A 24,729-nucleotide genomic window follows, 5' to 3' on the forward strand; every position below is an offset into this window, starting at 1 on the left:
GCTGCAGGCCACCAGTCCTGGGCAGATGACACAGTCTCGCCAAGCCCTGGGTTTACTTGTGAAATGGAGATTGTGGGTATTCTGGCTGGAGTCTTATGGGGATTAAGTGAGATAATGCATTAAAAGCAGTTAGCAAAATGTTGGGAACAAGTACCAAACAAATGTGGGCTGTTATTATCATCGGGAACTGGGGATAGCTAGGCTTCCTTCCAAGAACACTCTGGTAATCTACTGTTTTAAGCTGGAATGCATTACGGGCTCTACAAGGGCTGGGCAAGCAGGCACTCTTTAGTAAGCCGGACCCTTCTCCAGGAGGAACCCCTGGGACTGCGGCGTTAGGAGCATCTGTAGACAGGGCTGCAGAGAAAGGGGTAGGATTTGAGACTTCTGTAGAGGCCGGGGAACTTACGGTTCTCAACATTTTTGTTGATTTGCTTTGAATTGTCCTCCTGGGCTACCTGCTAGAGAGATCTCCGGCATGGAGGGAGGCTCATCCGCTGGGCTTCATGCCTTGTCCTTTGTTCTTACCCGAGAGGTTAATTTTTAAGGACAGAGCAGCCTGCATGGGCCTCTGAGGGAAAAGGGACAAAGAAGAGGTGCCTGTTACCATGTCACACCAGCACGGAAGTAGACAGGCTGTGTAGTGGTTTGAATCCGAAATGCACCCCTCAGGCTCACACAGCGAACCTTTGTTCCCAGCTGGTGGTGCTGTTTTCGGAAGCCGGGAAGCCTCATGACATGAGGCTGGCAGAAGTAGATCACTGGGCACAGGCCTTTGAAGGTTGTAGTCCAGACCCTAGTTTCAGTTGCTCTCAGCTTTCCGGTCCTCCATAATGGTAATTCAATCCTGTGTCCACAACATGTGCCTTCCCACCATTATGGAAGGAGACTCCCTGAAAGCAGAAGCCGAAGTGACCCTTCCCCACCTTGAGCTGTATCTGGTAAACTGGTTATACCAACCCAAAAGGAACCCACGGGTTGCAAGACCTCACAGAGGGCTTGTCAGGCCTTTCTCACCTCAATGAAGATTAAGTCCCAGGAAGGCGATGCTCGACTCTGCCCATGGTGACACCGGACCCTCCCACATGAGACCCAGCAGGGTGCTTAAGCTACTCCAGGGAGTAGCTTCAGCTGCTTGGGAAAGAAGCAAGAGTCCACACGTCCGATTCCTTATGGGGAGCTAGATCAAATAACTAAAACAATGTTACTAGCGATAGTATTTCTACTCTCACTGCCTGTTTCCTGCCTAGCAGGCACTATTCTAAGTATTTTGCACATTGAAATATTTTTTTTTTAACCTAATGAGTACAGTTAGTGTCGCCTTCTGGATTGTCGCCTGGTCTTGTTGGCGCAATCACGTACAAGTCTTGTGCAGGTAATAATAGCTGCGGTGAGGCTGTTAGTCCAGCAGCCATGCAGTGTCTAAAGGACAGCGTCTTACTGTATCCTCCCCTCCTCTGGCTCTTATACTCCTCTCCCTTTCTTCCATGTTCCCTGAGCCTTGAGGCAGTGAATTGATATAAACGTCCCATTTAGGGTTAAGCACTCAAGAGTCCTTTGTCCTCAGTCCTCTGATGAGTCATGAGGAGCACTAACTGCTGACCGCAGAGAGAGGCTTCTCTGGCTAAGGTTGGGGCATAAGCACAAACACTTAGAAAGCAGTTTGGCACCATGTTCCTTTAGTGAGACAACCATAGTTGGTCCCAGAGAGTTGAGGGATGGATGTGACCGAGACACATGGTTTACATGTTTGAAATTGTGAAAGAGTACATGAAAGCTATTCTGTAAGTGAAGTACGCACCCTCGTCATCGCCCCAGGGCAGCGCCCTTATCTCCTTTTTGTAGATGAGCAATTGGAGGGACAAGCTTTTAGGAACTGGTCCCAGTGTCCCAATAAGTCATCAGTAGAACCCCTCTCTGCACCTCACAACGGGGCTCTTGCAGGCCAAAGGGCATGTGCAGGGCATTGGAGCAAGTCCAAAGCAAAGCCATGGGTCAACACTTTAAAGGGGAAAGATAGAGTGAGAGATGCCATGGGTTGATGAAGGCAGAGCCCCCTCCCCCCCCCTCCCCCCCCCCCCCCCGTCTATATTTTTGTCTGTAATTTTCTTAGGCAAAATGTTTGTCGTAATGTGAAACAAATGGACAAACCAAGTTTTATTGAGAGAGTACAGTCACCTGGCAGTCTTCTTTGGCATCGCCCACGTGTCTAGGACCATTAAGGACCATTCCTCTGGACCCATCACCACACCCCCTCCTCTGCCCCTCCTACCAGGTGCAAAGGACATGCACCTCTGTAGAGCTAGTTGTATGCAAGGTTAAAGACCTTGGCTGGATCTGCTTGGGCTGTTTTCTGAGTTAGAGGCTAAACTCTGGGCTCTACCCTTTCTGTCACTGGATGGAGTTTGCTGGGAGGTTTAGATGTAGCCAGGCAGCTTAACTGATGCAGAGGGCAGCTCGGTGCTAGGAAATAAGCCTCCAGAATCTCTCCAAAGGCAGTATAGGGCTCCTGCTTGGCTCACATAAACACCACTGGGCCTTCTGGACTCAGAAGGATCCAGAAAGGAGGGGTGAGGCTTTTGTCAATTAGACCCTCTGAACACCCCAGGTATTTACTCACTCCAACATGGCAACCTCCAACTCTTCCCCTCTACCTGTCTGCCAGACTGATTCCCATCTGCCTCTCTCTGGGACCGGAGGGCCCAGGGAAGGCGACTGGACAGGAAGGAGCAAGAGAAGAGTAGAGAAAGAATGGGATGTTGTAAGTTACGAGCAAGCTGGGTTGGAGGCTTCCAAGCACTTGAACTTGCTCCATTGGCTCCTAGGTTCCTCTCTCCAGACCCAGCTTCCCGTTAGAAAGGAAATATCGGAAGTACAGAGGAGACGCCCAAGACACAGGAAGCCGAGGTAGAAGCTGGGCTGCTGGAGCCAGGCGACATCCTGGGGCCCCGTAGGATTGGAGGCAAGAAGTTGAGGTCCCAATGGAGCAACTTGGGAAGACTGTAGAAATGAGGACTCGGGGTTGGCCCTGTCCCTCCCATCCATCCTGCCCCACCTCCTTGGTGGTGGTGGTGGTGGGCGCGGGCGGGGGGGGGGAGGGGGCGCTTGTCCCTTTTGCATCCCTACCTGTAGGAGAGAAGAAAGCTGCCCAAGGGGACAGAGGGGCCCAATGTGGCAGTGGTTAAAGGCAGCAGTCTCCTCGGCTCAGGCATTCTCTGCTTGAGTATGTGGTATTATTTATTCTTGGCTAAAGATCATTAAAGCCTTTGTTGGGGTGGGGGTGGGGGGTGGCCGACAAGGAGAGTGGATTAATATTAGAACACCCTGTCACAGCTGGAGAAAAGGCGGGATTGATTTTATAGGGAGTTTAGTCAGAGCTGCGTGTGAAAACCCGCGGGTTGCGCTGGAGTGTATCCATCTCCTCCATTAGGAAGGCCCCACGGGAATATTCAGCTGCAGTGTTTATTACGACCAAAGCTGCGTATCATAGAGCGTGAGCCGCCTTTATGCAGCTCCCTTTGTAGCGACTGCCCAGGCTTACTAGTGACTTTGTTCTGGGGGTCTCACACAGTTCCCTTGACCAACCCCGAGGGTCCAGAGTTGGACCACGAAGGTGCTGACACTGCTATGAGCCAGCACGCTGCTTAGTTCTGGCAGGGCAGCTCTAGGTCGCCCTCTGCTGGAGGACACTGGTTCGCCCCTGTCTCTTTTCTATAAATTGCCAAATCCTCTCAAACATTGATTTTTTTCCCCCCCTCAGCCTAGTTTAAAGTCTGAAGACCTAAAGAGAGGGAAAAAGTGGCCCGTCTTTTTTTTTTCCTTTTCAGAAAACGTGAATCAAAGCATGGAAAACCTGAATCTTCCAGAGTCTGTTTGCTTAAAAACTGGCTGAGAAATCCTTTAAGAGTCAGCTGCCTCTTGTTAGCTGGGTGACCTTGGTCAGGTGTGGTGAGTCTCTGGGCTGAGTTTCTTCATTGGCTGTGCTTTCATTTTCTAAGAATTAAATGATTATCACAAGAAAGTTCCCTGTACATAAGAATCACCCAATGACAGTTAATGCTACTGTATCATCAGCTGGCAATTCCAATATATTCTAAATGGGACACAATGTGCAAACATTTAGTTTAGACAAAGCCTCCCTAGAACACCTTTATTGTGGAAGATATAGCTATCTGTGGACACAAAGGGTCTATGCTGTCCTGTTCATCAGCTTCCTTTCTGACTGAGGTGCTCACAGAGAGAACTGGCAAACCTCAGAGCCCACTGGGATAGCTCCGGGCATAGCTATGGTTCTGTGCACCTCATCTTCTGGCTGGGTTTGAGGCGATGTGAGCAGAGTCTGGGTCAGTGCTTTCCCGGAGCGCAGTTTGTTGAGAGGTGAGTAGTGTAGAGCCAAGAGTCTGGGAAGACTGCTAAGGCAGGAAGCGCTCAGGGTTTGAGCCTAGCAGCCACACAAAAAGCCTGCCATGGTGATAGGAGCTTGTCTCCTCACAGCTAGAGAGGCAGATAGGCAGATCCCAGCGCTTGCTACTCTGGCAGGCCATCCTAATTGGTGAGTTCCAGGCCAAGTGAGAGACGCTGTGTCTGAAAGCAGGGTGGATGGCACCTGAGGAAGAGTGTGACTCCTCTGGTTGTCCTTTGTCTTTCATCTGTATTGACATGCACTTGCATGCTCATTTGGGCACAATACGTGTACACACATGCACATACGTACATGCGTGCACACACATGTTTGCACATACCCACACACATCACCTCCCTCCCCCATCCTCACAGAAGGAAGCCAGGAATCTGAGCCAGAAGAACTCACATCTCACTTTGCAGAGCTTCCGTAGCTCTTTGGGTAAATGCCCAACGCAGCGCCCAGCAGTTCTGCCTCTTAGAACTTAACACTAAAGCACAGATTCCCCAGGGGCCAAGCGACCTGGGTTCCAATTCTTGGTCTTCCTGACAGTCACCCCTCTGTGCCTCAGTTTCCTGGTCTTTGGAAAGGGCACAATAATGACACATATTAAAGGGTAATAATAACAGTGTTGAGCAAGATGATATCCAGGGCCTGGTACTTACAACCTTACAGTGTCAACTGCATGACACCACAGTGGTCTTTAACATACTGAGCCTCCCCATGAGAATAGAGACTTAGGCTCTTTGTTTCTACACCCCGAGGGTCCAGCCCAGGGATCCTGTACGTAGTGAGAACTTGGTACATGCCATGGGAACTGTTGGCTTGAATACCGGAGAAGGCAGTTACCCCGGGATTGTCCTGAAATGACCAAGGACCTGTCAAGTCCAAAATGAAAGGCAGAGCAAGGTCGGATGCCAGAGAGGAGGCTGCCAGGGTTCACAGAGTCAAGGTTAGGAGTGGAGGTGGTGGTAAGAGTTTCCATATCCATGGAGCACTTGGTGCAGAATCACAACCAAAGGAACAAAAGTGAAAGGAGAGTGGTGGCGGATCTGAACCCAGGAAGAAGCCATGGACAATCCAAGCAGGGGAGTCGGGGGCCACTGTCCTTCTGACAATGGTGGGGATGCTCCATTTATGGAGTGCTGGCTAGATGGTCTCAGAGTGGAAGCTCCTGTTACCTAGACACCTCCTACCTGCCGAGAGAGGATCAAAGTTCTTTGGAGGAATGCAATTACAAGGCTGTAAGAATCTCTGCTATGCGAGTTATCAACACAAAACCCAAAGCACAGAGCCCCAGTGCTTGCGAATCTTTCTTAAAACAACAAACATTATATGAATTGTTCTGTGAAATATTTAAATAATAAGCAGGAGATTAAAGCGGAAATTAAAATCACTCAAACCCCACATCTAAGAGATAATCACCACTAACGTTCTGGTCTACGCGTTCAGCAGATGGGGCGGGGGTGTCCCAGGCTCCTGCAGTGTCCCCCTTCTTGTTGTCCTAAATGAACCCACATTCTGAGAAACAAAAGAAAACCCTGCTGGCTGGTTAGCAAATGTTAGTCTCAAAGTGAAAGCTCAACGCTACCCCCACAGGCCCCCCTCCCACTCTAGCCAGACTGCAAATTTCGAGCCCCTCCTAAATAAGCCAGCAACACTTCAGGCATTTTGTTCTGCAGGATGCGGACAGATCTGTGCATATGTCTTCCCATAAAGAAGCTGGGCTTTGCAGACTGCTCTCTGGTATCTGTTCTCCCCCCCCCCCCCCCCGCCTTCCCTTTTATGCCACAAAATGCCAAAGACATCTTTCCAAGTCAATAAGTATAGAGCCACATTATCATTTTTAATGATTGCATACTACTTCTCTCTTTTTATGTCTCATGTTTTACTGAATTGCTCTTCTATTGATTGGCATGCACATAAAACTTTGCTGTTACAAATAAGGCTTCCACAAACATTCTTGTGCTGGTACTGTTTCCGACTTAGGCAATTATTCCCATAGGGTAAATTCGAGAACTATTAAATGAACAATCATACACAGTTTATACCTTGATAGATAAAACTGTATAGGTTTTTACCTGCTAGCCATGCAGAGGGAGAACAGTCTACTTCGTCATCTGGGTAACAAGCAAGCTGCAATTTGTGGACTTTAAAGAAAGATCAATGATGATCAGATGTGTAAAACCATCTCATTCCTCATCTTGGATTATGGCTGAGGCTGGTGTTTTCCATGTATTTGCCACCATTTGTACTTCTTTATTTGGGATTTGTCTGAACCTTAAAAAAAATTACAAGGGCTGGTAAAGTGGCTCAGCAGGTAAAGGCGTGTGCCACCATGCCTGGCAGCCTGAGTTTGAGGCTGGGACCAACAGAGTAGAAGGAGAGAACTCTCCAGAGTTATTCTGTAACTCCCACACATGCACCTTCTCACACACACACACACACACACACACACACACACACACACACACACACGCACACATGCACAAAATAAGTTCATAAATAGAGAAGTGTATTTTTTTAAATTATGAGAACAAAGCAGAAATAAAAGGAAGTGCCATTTATAAAACAATATTGATGTAAGAAAATAGTTATAACGTACTCCAAATGATTAGAGTACAGACTACATAAGAATATTATTATAGGGCAGTATTTTTAAAGGAAACATATATATCGGTGGGCAAAGACCAAAGACTTAACACATTCCACATGGCTAACAGTCTTGGAAAACATACAATTAAAATAGTGAGAATAAAAGAACAACAAAAGCCCCACAGGTTAATGAGGATCATCACTGGGTTACTAGAAAATAGGTATATGTTTTTAAATTTTATTTTTAAAATTACCTTACAAAGTAACAGGTTTCCTTATAGTATTTTCACACATATTTAGTTTTGGTTGATCCTGTCCCCTTCTGTCCCTTGGTCCTTGTCCCCAATCTCCCTTGACCCCAACTTTATCCTTGAACTTCAATAGTTCTACCTTTTCATATCAAATGTGTTCTATATTAAAGAAAACAACAACAACCACATCACCAAGTTGGGCTGGTTGGTAAGCGAGATGGCTGCCTGTCAAATCTGGTGATGTACGTTCAATCCTTGGGACTCAATGTGGCGGAAAAAGAGAACCAGCTCCTGAAAGTTGTCCTCTGATTTCCACATGCGCTGCAATTGCACATGCACACACACAAGGAATAAATAAATAAAACAGAATTTTAAAAATAGCACACCCAGTAATTATTTTAAAGCTTTCTCTTAGTTTCCAAGTTCTGTGCAACAAGACTGACACATTTTGTAATTTTAAGGACCCCCTTAAAAAAAACCCATATATAAAACTACGGAGCATCCTTTCTGTAGTCTGCACGTCTGTGTGGCTCCTTATGTGTAAATAGCCACAAAAGAAGACATTTTGAGCTAAGAGGACCTTTAAATGACATTTATTTGCCTTTTTCCCCCATTTAAAAATGAGCAAACTGCAGCCCGGAGTGGTTCAATGACCCAGGCAAGGTCTGCCAGCCAGGGAGAGAGGGGAGCGAGGCCACGTCCTGAGACACCCACAGAGAAGGCCAGGGCGTGGCCCACTCCCCTCTTCTGCCCACCTGCCTCTCTGCAGGAGCAAACAGATATGTGCAGAACCAGCTGTGAAAATTTTTTTTACTGAACAGGAGAGCGAGTGTCTGGTCAGGGCTAGGAATGAAGGGCTCTGTGGCCCACTGACTAGCCCAGGCCAGGCTGCAAAGAGGAATGTGGAGGAGGCAGGTTGTTAAAATCTTTGTGACCCAGGATTCTGAAAAGTGGACCACCTGGAGTGGGGCCTGGGGTGCCCCAGAAGCCAAGCTGGGCTCAACATGCTCCCGAAGCCTTCCTTGGGATCACAGAATGGAAGGATTTTGCTGCTGAGGTTTCCCCCCAACCTCCCTTTCTTTCAGAACCCTGCCTGGCGCTCTGCTTCCCACCGAGGTTGGAGAGAGCAGCTGACTGCCGCTGGAAATCGTTTCCCCTGCCACATGACATCAGTGGGTTATATTGCAACTTTCCACATGGCTGCCCCGACACAGGCTGCTGTGTTTATGAAAATCCTCCTGATACCAGCTCAGAGCCTCCCTGGCGCTGGAGGCTTCACTCTGGCTGGGCTGTGTTCTGTGTGGCTGGCTGACACAGGTTCTGGGGAAGGCTGGCTTCTCCGCAGGCACCTTCAAGGGTGCAGGCTTTCCTCAGGCAGCGCAGCAACATCTGTCTACATGACTCAGTTACAGAACTTCCAGTGCCTAGGACTGGGTCTCCTGACAGGAGGGGGCAGAAGGCTGGGGGTCAGAAACCCTTATGTGTCCAGTTTCTCGCATTCTACAGTGTGGCTTTGGCTAACGTTGTTTACTGAATGCAGGGGCAACTTTTCCTTCTAGGTCATCAAATCTAGGGAAAAGACCCCTGCTCCTCAGCAACGGTGAGGACAGGGACCCCATGGAGCTGGGAGAGAGGCTCTGGGAACTCAGGAAAGGCTTGCCGCCTCTGTCAGCTTTTGGTCCCCCCTCCCAAAGTGAAGGGTAAGATTATTTACTTTCTCAAGTTTGCCTGCCTGCTTCCACCCTTTTTCCCTTTTTTCTTTCTTCTACTCCCCTGGCCCTCTCTCACTTTCTCCTTATCACCACGCCCCTTAGTTTTTAGCTTGGATTTTCTGAGACAGAAATTTTCCAGTGTTGTCCAAGGTAGCCTTTAACTGGCCTAGTAGCCCAGGCTGTCCTTAACTTGCCACCTCCTTCTTCAGCCTCCCAAGTGGTAGGATCAGAGGTGTGCACCACGAAGCCTGGCTTTCCTGTTTGAATACATACATACATATAATACCCATGCATACATACATACATACATACATACATACACACACACACACACACACACACACACACACACACACACACACATATATATATATACATATATACATACATACATACAACACCCATGCATACATACACAGATACGCACACACACATACATAAACATATATACACAAACTATGGTATTGTGACACTTTCAAATCCTTAGCGTGGATGACATGATCTACTGGTTGGTACTCAAGGATCTGTGTGTCCTAGGCAACCCCAACTATGTGCTGGTACTTAGAAGGGTTGAGTCTGAGTAAATACACCGTCTTCCTCAGCACAGGCAGCCTTCAGGCACGAGTGTCTTTCAATGCTCCCCAAGTGCACACCCAAGGGAGGGTGTGTGGCCTTTCCCAGCCTCCACTGCCTGGTGCCCCCCCCCCCCCGCCGTTAGCACCCATGATGCTGATAGACGCCTTCCAATAGAACAGTGAAGTGCTGTGTGTGAGGGTAGCTAAGACATAAGCAGCTTTGCCTCCTGCTGCTGCCATGCTCTGCTCATTGATTCATTCACTCATTCCGAGGCCTTGGAAACATGATCCAGTTGAGGGACCAACATCCAGTCTACTTTCCGAGCTCTTTACCACATTGTCTCCTGCCCACCCCACCCCCCCAACCAATGAGGGGAGAGCCTCAGCTAACATGGCTGATTTCTTAGTGGGCACTGGCTCCTGCTCTGTAGCCTCTGTATGAACGATTCTTACCATGACACTCCCACATATGCTTCCAGTATGCATTCTGCTTTCTACTGCTTAGTAACCGGGGCCACAGGGAGGTGAGGCTCATTGTGGAAGATCATAAATGATGAGGTTCAAGTCAAGACGCTGCGACTCTAGAACTCATGACTTCAACCATGGCACGAATCTACCTCACACTCCAAAAGTTAAACCCAAATCTATGGTGGGAGTCATCTGTTTCTGAAAGGAAGACTGGAAAGGGGTTCACAGAGGAAAGAGAGGGAGCATAGAGGTCTGGTGAGGAAAAAACTCCTGGAGCAGAAACCTGCTCCATATTCTGGAGGTGCACATGACGGGGAGCCTCACCGCTGACCAGCAGTTGCTATGGTCTAATCTGCCAAGAAAGGGAGCTGGTAGCAACTTGACCTTTGCCCCCCACCTCCCCGTCCCAGTGGAGTGTCTATCTGGTAGACATTCCTCTTCTCTCAAAACACTATACTTGCACCTGTACCTGTTATCCCTGACATGGTGAGGTTCAAGTTCTTGGAATATTCTCGCTCTGTGCACATGTGCACACACACACACATGAAGTGCTGGAACATACATGTGTGTGTGTTTAAGTGAGTGTGTACATGTGTATTCAGGTGTGTGTAAATGTGTGTGCATATGCAGGCTCTCCCACTGAAGCTGAATCTCACCAATTCAAATAGAACGGCTGTCTGGGATTACAGGAATGTGCCACCACGCCTGGCGTTTTACTTGACACCCTGGCTAGTTTTTTATGTCAGCTTGACACAAGCTAGAGTCATCTGAAAGGAGAGAACCTCAATTCAAAAACGCCTCCATAAGATCCAGTTATAAGGCATTTTCTTAATTAGTGATTGATGGGAGAGGGCCCTGGCCATGGTGGGTGGTGCTATCCCTGGGCCTGTGGTCCTGGGTTCTATAAGAAAGCAGGCTGAGCAAACCCAGTAAGCAGCACTCCTCCATGATTTCTCCACCAGCTCCTGCTTCCAGGTTCCTGTCCTGTTTGAGTTCCTGTCCTGACTTCCTTCCTTCAATCATGAAATGTGACCTGAAGTATAAGCCGAATAAACCCCTTCCTCCTCAAGTTACTTTGGCCACGGTGTTTCTTCGCACCAACAGTTAACTCTGATTAAGACACTTGGTTTCTGGAGCTTGGAGCTCAGGTTGTTAGGATTGCCCAGTAAGCTCTTTACAGACCAAGTCATCTCCCTAGAGACACACTAGCTTTCTGAGACCAACTTCCCAGAGTCCTACAAGAGGAAGATACTGTCAGAAAGGGTTGAGAGGCCACCCAGAAGGCACAAACTCCCAGAAGGCTGGCACAGAACACTAGAGTCCCAGATAGTAGGAACTCAGGTCAGGTGAAGGACTTCCCATGTTTCCTTGCTCCCTGCATCTCTCTCCATCTGCCAGCCCAAACCACCGCAGGGGTAGCAGCAATCCCCGCAGGGGTGACTTAGAAGGGGCCGTGCCGAGCAGTCATCCCTTCCGTTATTATGGGCCTGAGTCATAATTCTCAGGCCCCACAGGCCTCTCCCTGCTCCTCCCTCCCTCCCCGAGGCAACTGCTCCGAGGCATTTAGGGTAGATTTAAGATCAAAATCAAATCAGAGTCACCAAACAAGGTGTCAGGCCAGTCAGGAGGAGTGGGAAGCTTGGAGTTACAGCCTGGGAGGCTTCGCAGCTCCTTGGAGACTATTAAGTGAGTGTATTTTATGGCCAGACACAATGCTGAGCGAACCGTCTATAAACCAATTATAGGAAACTTCCCTGCACATCTCAGAGGAGACATCTGCCTTTGTGCCAGTAGGTGTTCCCCAGGGTCCTACCTATGGGTGGCATCCCATCTGGCTCCCCCTCACAACGCTGAGGTTCCTGCGGGATGACTACACAGGAAGGGTCAGCAGCGGCTTTAGAAACAGAAGCCTCAGGACCATGGAACCCAGTTCATTTGTGAAAAAAAAAAAAACAAAACCTGAAACTTGGGATGGGGAAAATCCCTATTCAAGCTCAGAGGTGGGAGGGGGGAGTCTGACCTGGGGAGTAGCAGGGGGGGGATCTCGACTCTCCAACTTCAGCCTGCTCTGCTTACAAGACACCTTGCCTTCCCCCAACTCCCATGGAAAATGGCAGAAAGCAGATTCCCGGCCACCCGCCTCCCCCAGGAACCCTGCTACCACTCAGCTCCAGATGCTCTCAGGGACCTTACAGGTCTTAAGCCCAGGCGAGGCCATTGATGCTGACAGCTGGAAATGCCCTATTCTGTTTTGGCTTTTTTGGTTTTTTGGTTTTTCTCTGTGTAATCTTGGCTGTCCTGGACTCACTTTGTAGACCAAGCTGGTCTCGAACTTACAGAGATCCTCCTGCCTCTGTCTCCTGAGTACTGGGATTAAAGGTGTGCGCCACCATGCCCGGCCCAGATGCCCCATTCTTTATTAGGCATTCCCCATCCAAGTTCTGGGCCATTTGATCTGAAGTACATGCATTTCGTCATCAGAATGCCTTTTCTCTAATGTCAGGGACCACACCGCTTACCAGGGCCTGGTGAAGGGGGCGCAGCCTGTGAATCTCCTAGATGAGTACACCTAGACTTGTGCCGTTTACACACAGTGCATGAGGTGGACACTGGTCCCATGGGTGAGGGAGACCACTTGCCTAAGCACACACAGGCGAGAGTGACAACAGGCTCTTCCCTCGACCCAGACAAGGACGGTGGAGCCAAACCAGATGATCTAGAATAAAATTGCCATGACCTTCTAAGTGTGGTTTGGATGCCGAGTGCATGTATTAAAGGTTACATCTCCAGGATGGCCGTGTGTGTGTGTGTGTGTGTGTGTGTGTGTGTGTGTGTGAAATCTGTGGATCTTTAGGTGTTAGAGCCTCAAGAGAGGTCCATAGTCATTGGTGGCTGTGCCTTCCATGGTTCCCGCATTTCTCTTTCTTTTATTTCTGGCCACAAGCTAAACAATCAGCTCCACCACACTTCACATCATTCATTGCCAATCAGGACACGCCCCCACCTCAGGACACGCCCCCACCTCAGGACACGCCCCCATAAGGCCAAGGCAATGGGTCCATCTTAACCTTGGACCTGAACCTACCAAACTCTTTTCCTCCTTCTTAGAATCTCAGTTTTTGTTTTGTTTTGTTTTGTTTTGTTTGTTTGTTTGTTTGTTTTTTTAAGGGGAGGAAGGCTGACTGGTACCCTCCCATCGGGAAAACCCAGTTGCATCACACATTCTAGAAGTTGATATCCTATTAGATAGATGGGGCTCTAGGTGGGGGAATGGAGCCTTATGAGGTGAAGTTCTGGAGGAGGCCGATGATCTCCTCTCCCCTTTGAACGCCCCAAGTGTCTCCCTGCACAGCATCTGCTTCCTGGCTCCTCCTGTTCTAGAAAGTCAGCCCTGAACTTGTGTGGGCCATCTCTGAGGACCTGGCAGAGGCTCAAGGGAAGCCAAAGCCCAGAGGACCCAGCTGCTTTCCTGTCAGGCCCAGCTGCCCTGAGAGCTGATGGCTTGACAAGTAGCATTAGCATAAAAACCTCCAGAGTGGCAGTCGCCAGCTCTGTGCCAGAGCCCACGGCGCCCCTGCTTGGTGGCACTCTCTGTCACAGGGATGGATGCTTGCCAGCCAAAGGCCCATAGCTGTCTCTCACACCAGCATATTACACTCTGAGCCTAAAGTGGGAACATCTCTAGCTGTGCCCCCAGCTGCTCTACAGCCTCCTCTGTCTCTGGGCTCTTTTCTTCTTTCCTACCCAGAAGGCTGCTCTAGTCCCTGTGTCCCTCACAGGTTCTCCCTTCTGATCTGGATGCCAGTCCCTGCCCTCAACTTCTTCCTATCCATGGCAAGAAAAGGCTTGCCTGACATACTCTCTGAAGATCTTAGTCTTTTGGAGGCACAAGGACCAGGCTTCCTGAATGCCCTCTCAGGAAATGACCCTTGGTACCATTAGTGGAGATATGTGAGTTAATGATTTTGTTAAAACACATGGCAGGGACTCCAAGTTCAAATGGATGGAAGGAGCTGGGTGCAGACAGAGACAGCCCTTGCCCTGGGCGTCCCCTCACATCTGGTACCACCACAAGGCCTTGATGCCGCTTTTCCAATGTTTGCAACTCCGGCACACAGGGAAGCTTCCAGAAATGTTATCAACACAAAGTAAAACTGGAAGAAGTCAAACAAGTGTTAGTTACTGTTATCAAATAGCACAGGGCTCCTCTGGGCTGCACTGTGCCCAAGCCGTCTACCCAGAGCCCAGAGCTCTGCCCATCTACCCAGCATCCCTTTCTCCTCTTCCTCTCCCCGCTCCACTGTACAGCTGGCCCGGTGCCCTTCTTAGTCCAGCCTTGGACCCCTCTGACTCTTTGTGTGTTTGTCTGGAACCTACCCTTCCCAACTCACAGGAGCCTTCCAGAGTTCTCAGCTACTGAGCCCCAGGCACCTCTCGCTACCGTGCCCTCTTGCTCTTGCTTTTCATTACAGTCACCAAACATGAAATTGTCCACTTTTGTGCAAGTGTTTCAAGTAACTTAATAGACATCACAATCTAAAAGCCCTCTTTCCTTTTGCAAATCGGTGCTTTAACCAAAATTACTTGTCCACAAGTTTGAAATATCAAGTAATATCATAAGGTTTTGTTGGAAACTTACCAGGCCTGGAATACCTCTTTTTCCACTTTCTAGAGACAATACTTCCAACTTTTGGCTGGTTCTCCTGTTAGCTAGATTTTTTTCCCCCACCCATCTACCCACCCATTCATCTGTCCATCTATCCACACAACCGTCCACCTACACATATCCTTACCCACTTATCCATCTACCCGCCTACCCGCCCACCCATCCATCCACCTATCCATCCACTCACCCCACACCTAGTCACCCAGCCATCTACCCTGCTTTTGCTGCACTTCAGTCAGTTGGAGATACAAATGTATTTTATCTTCAGAAGCTTCACATTGGGTCTCGTTAGAGGTCAATATTTGCTTCTGGCTCATTTTGTTTTGTTTTCCTTTTGAGATGAATTTTGCAGGCACTGGAATGAGTAGGCTGTGAGTGTACCAATCCATGAGTTCAGATAAATACATCCGACTATGTAACCAAACTGCCACAAGGTCAGAACTGCACCATTACCCAAGGGCTTTCTCATGCACCTCAGAGAGTGCCAGTTGCTACCTCAGGAAGCAGGTGGCCACTGATGAGCATTCTCTCTGGGTGTCCCTCTTTCTGTGTGCCCTTATCTCTGTCTCTTCCTCTTATATCAAATATAAGTGAACAGTTTTTTTTTTAACCTTATCTACTGACTTCCTATTATGGCTCAAATCTTAGCTCAAATTGAGCCACAGGATTGCCATGACTTAGATAGTGAAGTCTAAGTCAACCTGGGCTGCAAAGTAAGACCCTGAATTTTTTAAAAAAGGGTCTTAGCTCATAGTTTTGTTTTCCTTCCTATAATATACTTACATCACACTTTTAAAAACTTCAGTCAGTATCGTCTTCATACACAATAAACAAAAAGTTTTTTTTTTCCTGAGACAGCACTGTGGAATGGTCCTTCTTGAATAACTTTTTTCTCTTCCTCATTTCTGGTTAGCTAGCTTTTTTTGCTAAGCAACACATTCCTCTCCCTCCCTCCCTCCCTCCCTCCCTCCCTCCCTCCCTCCCTCTCTCCCTCTCTCCCTCTCTTCCTCTCTCTCCCTCCCTCCTTCCCCCTTCTCTCTGTCTCTGTCTCTGTCTCTCTCTGTGATTTAACAGAGGTAGAGATTTCTATCATCCTTATGTGCCAGCTGAGCAAATGCATCAGCTAATCCATAACGTACTTTCCTCCAAGGAGCTGCTTTCCCATCATTTGAGAGTGCTTTCTGCAGGCTCTCAGAAGCCTCTCATCTCCGGCGCTGGAGACACCACCATCATATACCTTAGACCTTTAATGACCCTTTCAATCTGCAGACCAACATCTCTCAGCTTGGGGAAATTTTCTTCTATTATTTCTTTGATAATTATCCCCTCCATTTTCTCTGAACCTTTCTATAATTCCTCACGGTCAAATGACCAACCTCCTGAGCTGATACTTTAATGTTCTCATTTTCTCTGCCATTATCTGCCGTTCTTTGCCTCATGGTCTCTCTCTTTCTGTTCCACTTTTGGGGGAAATTTCATCTATTTTATCTTTCAAACCTTTTATTGAATTTTGAATTTTTGCTATCACTTTTAATAGCCAAAAGCTCTCTCTTGTGCTTTGATTGTCATATTTGATAGCCTGAATCTACACCTATCTGTGATCTCTCTGTCTCTCTGTCTCTCATCCACTGTGTTTTTATTTCAGGTGAAAGCTCTGCTTCTATCTCTGTGATGGCATTGTATATACAATGTATATATGTATGTACATTTGTACATGTACGTGGTATGTATATGTGGGTGTGCGTGCACATGTGTGCACATACATATGGAGGCCAGAGGACAACCTTGGATGACATGCCTCAGGAATTATTCATTTATTTTAGAGACCTGGTCTCTCACTGGCCTGGAGCTCACTAAGCAGGATAACCCAACGGTCAGAAGAGTTCCAGGGATCTGCCTGTCTCTTTCTACTTAGTACTGGGATTATAAACTAATTCCACTATGTAAATGTGTGAGTGTTATGTGTATATATGTATGTATGTATGTATGTATGTATGTATGGTGTGTATGTGTGTATGTGTGGTATGTGTATGTGTGTGTGGTATGTGTATATGTGTGTGTATATATGTATGTATGTATAGTGTGTATGTGTGTATATGTGTTATGTGTGGTATGTGTGTGTGGTATGTGTATATATGTGTGTGTATGTATGTGTGTATGTATGTGTGTATGTTTGTGTGTGTATGTGTGGTATGTGTATATATGTATGTGTGTGGTGTGTATGTGTCTGTGTGTATATGTGTGTGTGTGTGTGTGTGTGTGTAGGTACACACACATTTCTGACAATTAAGTTCGAGTCCTCATGGTTGTAAGGCAAGCACTTTACTGACTGAGCCATCTTGCCAATGCTGTGTTTCAAGTTTTCTTCTACTCTTCTATTGCCTCAGCTTCTTCTAAGTTCTCTCTCTTCCTTTCCTTGTGTGGCATTAATGATTATATAATATATAATATGATATAGAATAAGAGGTCCTTAGTTGCCCGTTGCCAAGTGAAGGAGTCATTAAATAGAAAACCTGGTTGGGGACCTAAAAGATGGCTAAGATGTTAGAAACACCTGCTGCTCTCCCAGGGGACTTGAGTTCAATTCCAAATCCCGTCATGGTGATGAACAACTGCCTGTAACTCCTGCTTCAGGGAATCCAGTGCCACCTTCTGGTTTAGGCACACATCAGGCATGCAAGTGGTACACACACATGCACACAGGTATTCACTCATACACATAGAACTAGAACAAGTAAAATTTTAACAACAATAACAAAAAGTGAGAGCATTACTGATTCCCTATCTGTATTTTTAAATACACACACAAAAAAATGTGTAGCCCAGGCTGGTCTTGAACTCATGATCCTCCTGCCTCTGCTTTCTTCAGCAAATCCTCCCAGCATGCACCACCACAATGGATAAAGAAACAGTGGTACATTTACACAATGGAATACTACTCAGCTGTTAAAAAGCAAGAAAATCTTGAAATTTGCCAGCAAATGATGGAATTAGAAACGATCGTCCTGATGAGGTAACCCAGACACAGAAAGACATGCATGGCATATACTCACTTATAAATGGATACTAGCCCAACATAAATGTCCTCTGTGAGCAGCCACCAGCTGGGGGTCAGGACGGATGCTGGGATTCGCTTTTGGACTCTGGGTGGAGTGCTAAGAGTGGTATGGAAGAATGGGGGGACGGAAGGACCCAGAGGGCTCAGGAGCCCCACATGGAGACCATCAAGGCTAGTGAATCTGGATCCAGAGGGGGTGCTGCACAAACTGTTGCACCAACCAAGGACAATCCATGCAGTGAACCTAGACCCCCCCCCCCCTGTTTAGATCTAGCCAATGGACAGCTCATTCTCCACTGTTGTGGGGAGAACAGGGACTGCCTCTGACATGAACTCTGGTGCCTGGAATTTGATCACTTCCTCTTGATGGGTAGACCAGGCAGCCACACAGAGTAAGGGGAAGCAGGCTATCAGGATGAGATCTGAAAGGCTGAGGTCCTATGGTGGGGGAGGAGGGAGGGACCCTTCCTGTCAGAGGCCTAGGGGAGGGGAACAGGGTAGAAGAGGGAAGGAGGGTAGGAATGGGAAGATACAAGTGAGGGGATAACAAATGGGATGTAATCTGAATAGATTATAATAAATTAAAATTAAAAAAAAAGAAAATCCCATCCCCTGGTGATATTGCACTGTGAGATGAATAGAAAGGGAGCTGACTTTTCTTGGAAGGACACCCCCAAATCAGTGTTGTCTCTCTCCTCGAGCCAACTGGGTTTTAGAGAGACATCTACTGGCTGCTTCTGGTTTGAAACCCTAGCTGGGGAAGGGATTGCTCTGGCCCCTTCGTGCATAGGTGGTCTGATGCCTCCCCTCAGTCTACAAAGCACCTTCCAGCTCCCTCTCCATTCACCTTTTGAGAAAAAGCTCTTCCAACTCGGCCTGGGGTTGGCGGGTGGGAGGTGTTTGCCTGTGTGTGCGGGCCAGGTGAACAACCTGCAGACCCAGCCTCTGCCGTGCCAGCCCCCTCTAACTCCTTAGGCCTCCTGGGGTCCAGGGGCACGTCTTCTTTCCACCCATACTTTTTCCCCTCACACTGGCCTTTCGGACTTTCTCCGATCTGTTAAGTCAGCTGCCTGTGAGCATGCGCTTTTAATCTCTCCCAAATTAGATGGTTTCCTCCCCGTTTCTGTCATCTCTGCTTCCGTTTTCTTGGTGGGATTTTGGGTGTCTTGAGCCTCACATTAGTGCCATGCCACGAGGAAGCCGTGTTAAGAGATCACAGTCTGCCTCCCAGATCTAACCTGAAGTCTGCGTATTTAACATCCGCTGTCCCCACTAGCTTAGCGCAGCCCCACAGGCAGGCTCCCGCCAGCTTCCTTCCTCAGCTTTCTCAGCACCAAGCAGAGTGCCGGACACACATCGGCGTCTTAGGGAATAGGTGTTGACTAAATTAAAAGTGTGGAGGCAAGCAGGTTTACGGGGAAGAGTGTCTGCTGTACTGGGTGTGAGACCCCGGTCTGCTCAGTGGTATAAAAGTCAGGATTGGGTTTCTTTCAGGGTTGGCAGTAAAGCTTAGTCCTACTGTGATAGCAGATAGAGAACAAAACACAAACCTTTAGCTCTCTCCGTTCAAATATTCTGGACAGAGTTCCCCCAGTCAGACAGGTGATGGTCCTGAGGTGCCCAGGAGCTCAGAGGAAGAGCATCACCTCTGGATCCAGCATCACCTCTGGGTCTAGCATCACCTCTGGGTCTAGCATCACCTCTGGCTCCAGCATCACCTCTGGCTCCAGCATCACCTCTGGCTCTAGCATCACCTCTGGCTCCAGCATCACCTCTGGCTCTAGCATCACCTCTTCCCCATATGCTGATCCACTCTCTACCCACGGTAAGACCTTCTGTCTATGCCTGGAAGAGACAATAACAGGAAGCCTCCATTATAGGAGTCTGGGGGAGGGAGGAGGAAGAACAGTGGGAAGGAGGAGGTAGAGGAGTAGGAGGGAGGAGAGTGTTGCAATAAGGGAGGAGGAACGAGGAGGGGGGAGGTAGAGAGGAGGAGGGAAAGGGTGGAAAAGAGAAGACTAGGAAGGGAAAGGGAGGGGACAGCCCAGCCCTGAGGCCTGAAGCCTCAGCACCAAGCCTCAGTGCTGGCCAAGGAGCTAAAAATACAGGCTTCCTCCCCACCAGTGTCTTAATGTAGTTTTTAAAATGAGGCAGCCTCTTTCTAGTTCTCCCTTTCCACTGTCATTTATTTCAGTTTTTATCTCCACAACAAAAATTCCTTCCAACTGTCCCCCCCCAGTCTTCCTCTAATGCTCTTCACTCTCAAATGCTAATAACCGCCAGCTGCAAACGGCTTAGAAGCGGCTCTAGATTGTTTGATCTTTGGCCTGTGATCTGCTTTCATCTCTCTGCTTTCAAATGTTACTTTAGATTTACTTTAACCTATTAACATGCTTGGTATTCATGGACACGCACACTCCAAAGCGGCTTCCAAGCTCCCCACCCGCACCCCCTCCCCATTATAGCCAGGCGGCAACCTGAACCTCCCAGCGCAGACCTGGTCCCGGACCTTTTCCAGTGCTGGCTGGAGGAGGCTTGGAAGGCAGGGAAGGACGCAGGGGAGGCTGAGGAGGCTACGCGCGGAGGAGAACAGTGGGAAGGGAAGAGGAGGAGGAAGAGGAGAGGAGGGAGAGCCGAGAAGGAAGTAGAGAAGAAGGCAGAAGGGGAGAGAAAGGTAGAGAAAGGGACCTGGGGTTCGGAAGCCAGGAAAGTGTCAAGGACTGGCAGCCTCCCTGCTAGTTACACAGTCGAAATCTACTCTCCCCAGCTGGAGGATGGGGACCCAGAGCCCGCTGAGTTAGTGCTTGAGATTTCCAGCTTGCGGTTGGGCTGGGATGTCTGGCGTGTTGTTTCCACAGGAAACGAGAGGCATGAATATGGATGAAACTCCTCACCGAGACCACAAGGGTACAGTTCAATTATTTGCCATATAAAGTAGCACGTGAGGGTACCTGGTGCTTGATCATTTCTTCTGTGTATGAGTGTGTGTGTGTGTGTGTGTGTGTGTGTGTGTGTGTGTGTGTGTGTGTGTTTGACTGTGACAGGGTGTGTGGAGGTGGCTGAAGAAGGTTCCCCCAAGCACCTGCAGTGGGTCCTTTGAAAGGACTTGCCATTCAAGTCCTCCTGAGCCCAGGAGATGATATGGGTGAGGGGGCTCCCCATTTTACACATACACACCCCTACTGCAACACACACACACACACACACACACACACACACACACACACACACACACACACCCCACAGCCTCCAAATTCACCAACGGATGGAGACCCTCAGGAGGACTGCTGATCTCAGAACAAAGCCATCCCAAGCCGGTCTTTTTTCTCAAGTCTCCTCTCTTGCCTGGGAGAAGCAAATGTCTCTGTCTCCCCTGGGGAAACCTGATTGCAGAGGGACTCCAGAGTCCTCCTAGACAGCCTGTGCAGAGGAAAAGCCACCGAAGCCATTGAGAGAGGGCCGTGAAACCTCACTTGTACTCAGAAAGTCTCAGGTGCAAATCTCAGGCCAGGGACTCAATCTCTTAGCTCAGCTTTCCTCATCTGCGAAATGGACTAGCACCTCTCCTTGAGCTGGGCTAACAAAAATAATCCCAGTGAGGGTATAGCTGTAAATCATGCAATGCTCACTGTGTAGCAGGTACTGTTTTAAGTGCCTTATAAATATTAACTTGCATAATCCTCCATTAATCCCGTTTAATCCCCCTTTAACCCTATGAGGTGGATACTGTTATAACTCTCATTTTCCAGATAAGGAAATGGAGACACAGAAGGTTTAAGTAATTTGCAAAAGGTCACACAGCTAGGGTTATTATGTTCATTTTAGACTAATTAGGCTATAAGGGTCATATAAATTCATCAATTACCTCATCCAGTTCCTCGACATCTCTTGGAGATAGGGGCCACTGGCACTAGCTCGCGTGGAAAGGAGTAGACCAACCTCACCCTAGGAGTCCAGGTTCATTGCCATGGGAACCCAAGTTCCTTAACATGTTCTGACATTAGGATGCATCACCCAGAACAGGACTAACCTTGCTGTAACTATCATGGGCGAGTATTGGTGAATCTGCAAAGGAGGAAACTCTTGTCTGGGGAGTTAGAAGCCAAGTGCTGAGGAAAAGCTATTGTTTCCAGGCTGCCTTCTTGCTGGGATTGTCTCTGGCGCAGTCCATGGCCTTCCTAGAGCAGAAGGTGGGTTGCTTCTGGCCCTTTACCGGAATATGGGCAGAAGCTTCCCTGCCAGACCCGCACTTGAGTTGTCACAGGCCAGGGCTCCTGGCTCAGTAGATTCTCTTCTATGGTTCGACCGCTTGGCTTCCCATGGTGGTGAGGGTATCAGATCCAGGACTGCAACCCGAAGCAGAAGATCTACCCACACTTGGTCCATCAACATCCATCATTGGGTTCAAACATCGCTGACCCTGTAAGTTGTGCTCCCATTCAAAACAGCATCCTGTAGATGCTGAGAGTTTAAGTGGCCTCAGCGTGGTCACACAGCGTCTCCTTGTCACACCCAACTACACATCCCTTGGCATTCCACAGTTATAGAGAGTGATCACAATTGAGAATTAGATTAGGAAACCACTTTGTGGACCTCCCTGCAGCTGACACTCCCACATCTCCATAGTCTGTGGGAGTGTCCTGTGCCTGGGTCTGCTGGTGACCTGGTGAGATCCAAGTTTAAGGTGTGGCCTCTCTCTCTCTCTCTCTCTCTCTCTCCTCTCCCTTTCTTTGAGTTTGCCCAGTTTAGAAGCCAGCTCTGCATAGCAGTGGCCTCCATGATGGCAGAGCCCGTGGCCAAAATTGAACTTGGCCTTTCTGCTTATTGACCTTGTCTCCCCATGTAAGTAGCTGACCAAAATTTCCCCATCTTCTTAAATAATGTGGTGTTTGTAATGAACTCTGACTTCTGGCATGATGGGATCTTGGATGTGCAGTTTCCTTAGAAGGGTCTCTTTTTACATGCTGACTTCCCGCACAGCCCATTGATGTCCCCTAGGAAAGAGCTGAATGTCACACAAAGTCCCCAATTTAGTGAAGGTGCAAGCTTGTAGGGAGGGAAGGACATCTGTACCTTTCATTCAGCTGGCAGCAAAGCTCTGACTCTGTCACTGTTTATAGGACAGTCTTGAGCACCATGGCCAGAATCCAGATGTACCTATTCTGGGCCACAGGGACTAGTACGGCCAGCTTCTGTTCTCTGCAGTGGGAGTCCTCCACCTGGAACTCAGAGGATGGGATTTCAGGACAGGAAGAGAGCAAGTCTAGGTTTGCTGCAGTGGTGAGGGCAGAGCTGATTGAGGCTTCATTTCTGTAGTTCTTTGGCGCCATTTGGTGCCAGGCTCACCAGGGGCTCGAGAAATCTGGGAGGTGCTGTAGGCACTGAGGAAGTGTGCCCCCTCCTTCACACCACTCGCCAGCCCCTAGTTACCAGGAGGAACAAATGCAAATGGACCCAAAGCACAGTACCCAGCGTTCACTGCCACGCTTCCTAGGGGCTTGCTGTAAGTTAAAGCTGGGCTTCTCCTGGGGGCTGACATTTTCCCTGGTTCAAACAACATCTGCGCCTCGCTGAGCTTGGCAAAAGGTGAGGGAGCCGGTCGTTGCCACTGTAGGCTCAAGTGAGGTAGAGTGGAGGGCCACCCCCACATCCCCCCAATCTGCACAGGGGAGGGCAAAACCTTACAGGCACCCACACATGTACATGTATATGCCCTCTCGCATGTCATACAACATATACAACTGGAGGTGCCACTCTCACACACACATATAACCCTAAAATGGTACACTCCTACTGATGCGGCATGTCACGTGTATGCGCCTTCACAGTTTCTTAGGCTTATACAAACACATGCACATGTACACATGCATGTATTCACCATTATGGGCACACAGGTTTCGTTCCTCCCTACCTCAGGTCACAGCCTCTTCCTGGCCACCTGCCTCCACCCTCTGACTGGGCAGAAGCAGCAGGGCCTGCTGAGGAGTCAAAATAAATGTATTCTTAGAAGGACCACCTTCCCCTCCAGGCTCTAGGCCAAATCTCCAAATGAAATCAGGCTGGGGAGAAATGAACAAGTGAGATGCAGAAAACAATGTGAAGAAGAAACTCTGAAGATACGAATAATAATAGAAAAAAAAAGGTGAGAGTTATTTTTCAGCTCACTGGCTTTCTGAAAAGTAATATAAAGTTGGCCAGCGTCTTCTTGGAATCGACCTTTCTGAGTCGAGACCCGGGCCACATGCACATCTCTTTCCTCTCTTTCTATTACCTGAAATTTGTATGGTTTCATCTCCTCTGATTTTCTTTCATTTGTGCGCCTGTGCAAACCCCTGTGTCAGGGGCTTGTTCCTAACCTGGCAAGCCCACCAGGCTGCCAGCATTCTCCTTGGGCCTCCTGCAGGGCTGAGAATTGAGATCCTCCCAGGGCCTGCATCCTTCCTGCTCCAGCTCCCCCACCCACCTGGCCTGCAAGCTGTCTTTGTTCCTAAGAGGACTCTCTTGTTCTTTCTTGTAAACTGTCTTCTGCATGGGCTGAGGGGACAGGTCCTGGAGCACAGCCGAGCCCAGAGCACCCTGCAGCAGAACACACTCATGAGGAAAGCCTGTGTCCTCTTTGGGGTTCCTGTTCCAAATTCTCCAGGATAAAGGTTTGAGAGGGGGCTGTGGCTACCATTAAGAGCGATAGCATTGCTTATTCACTGCGGCTCTAGGGAGTTAGATGTGAAGGTCATACCTAGAGGTATTTCGGTATTTCTGCTGCTCTCCCTTCCTGTCACCTCCTACCCAAGGCACCCGCACACTCACACACGCACATGTGCACAAACACATGTGTGAGGTCCTCAAGCATATCCACACACACTCCTCGAACCCTCAAACTCACCTATGTGTGTATGTGCTGTAAATGCATCCAAAAAAGTGCACATGGATGCAAATACTTTAAAAACATCCACACAAATGTACAAATACATGGGTATACTTCTAGAGAGACATAACCATGTA

At 48.5% G+C, this 24,729-nt stretch overlaps 1 long non-coding RNA gene across 2 annotated transcripts; it reads right to left on the bottom strand.

Annotated features, from left to right (window-relative positions):
* Nucleotides 1-413: 413 nt before the first annotated feature.
* On the bottom strand, nt 414-20,507 carry LOC311597975. Of its 2 annotated transcripts, none has more exons than XR_014779416.1 (4): nt 20,416-20,507; nt 19,278-19,572; nt 6,484-6,682; nt 414-571 (listed from the first exon to the last, which is right to left on the bottom strand). It is a non-coding gene; the product is annotated as an uncharacterized lncRNA (long non-coding RNA). The 2 variants fall into 2 exon arrangements; XR_014779417.1 differs by having other exon boundaries at nt 20,225-20,446.
* Between the last annotated feature and the right edge of the window lie 4,222 nt (nt 20,508-24,729).

This window comes from Acomys minous, assembly GCF_964271855.1.
Source record: "Acomys minous genome assembly, chromosome: 5".
NCBI classification, from domain to species: domain Eukaryota; kingdom Metazoa; phylum Chordata; class Mammalia; order Rodentia; family Muridae; genus Acomys; species Acomys minous.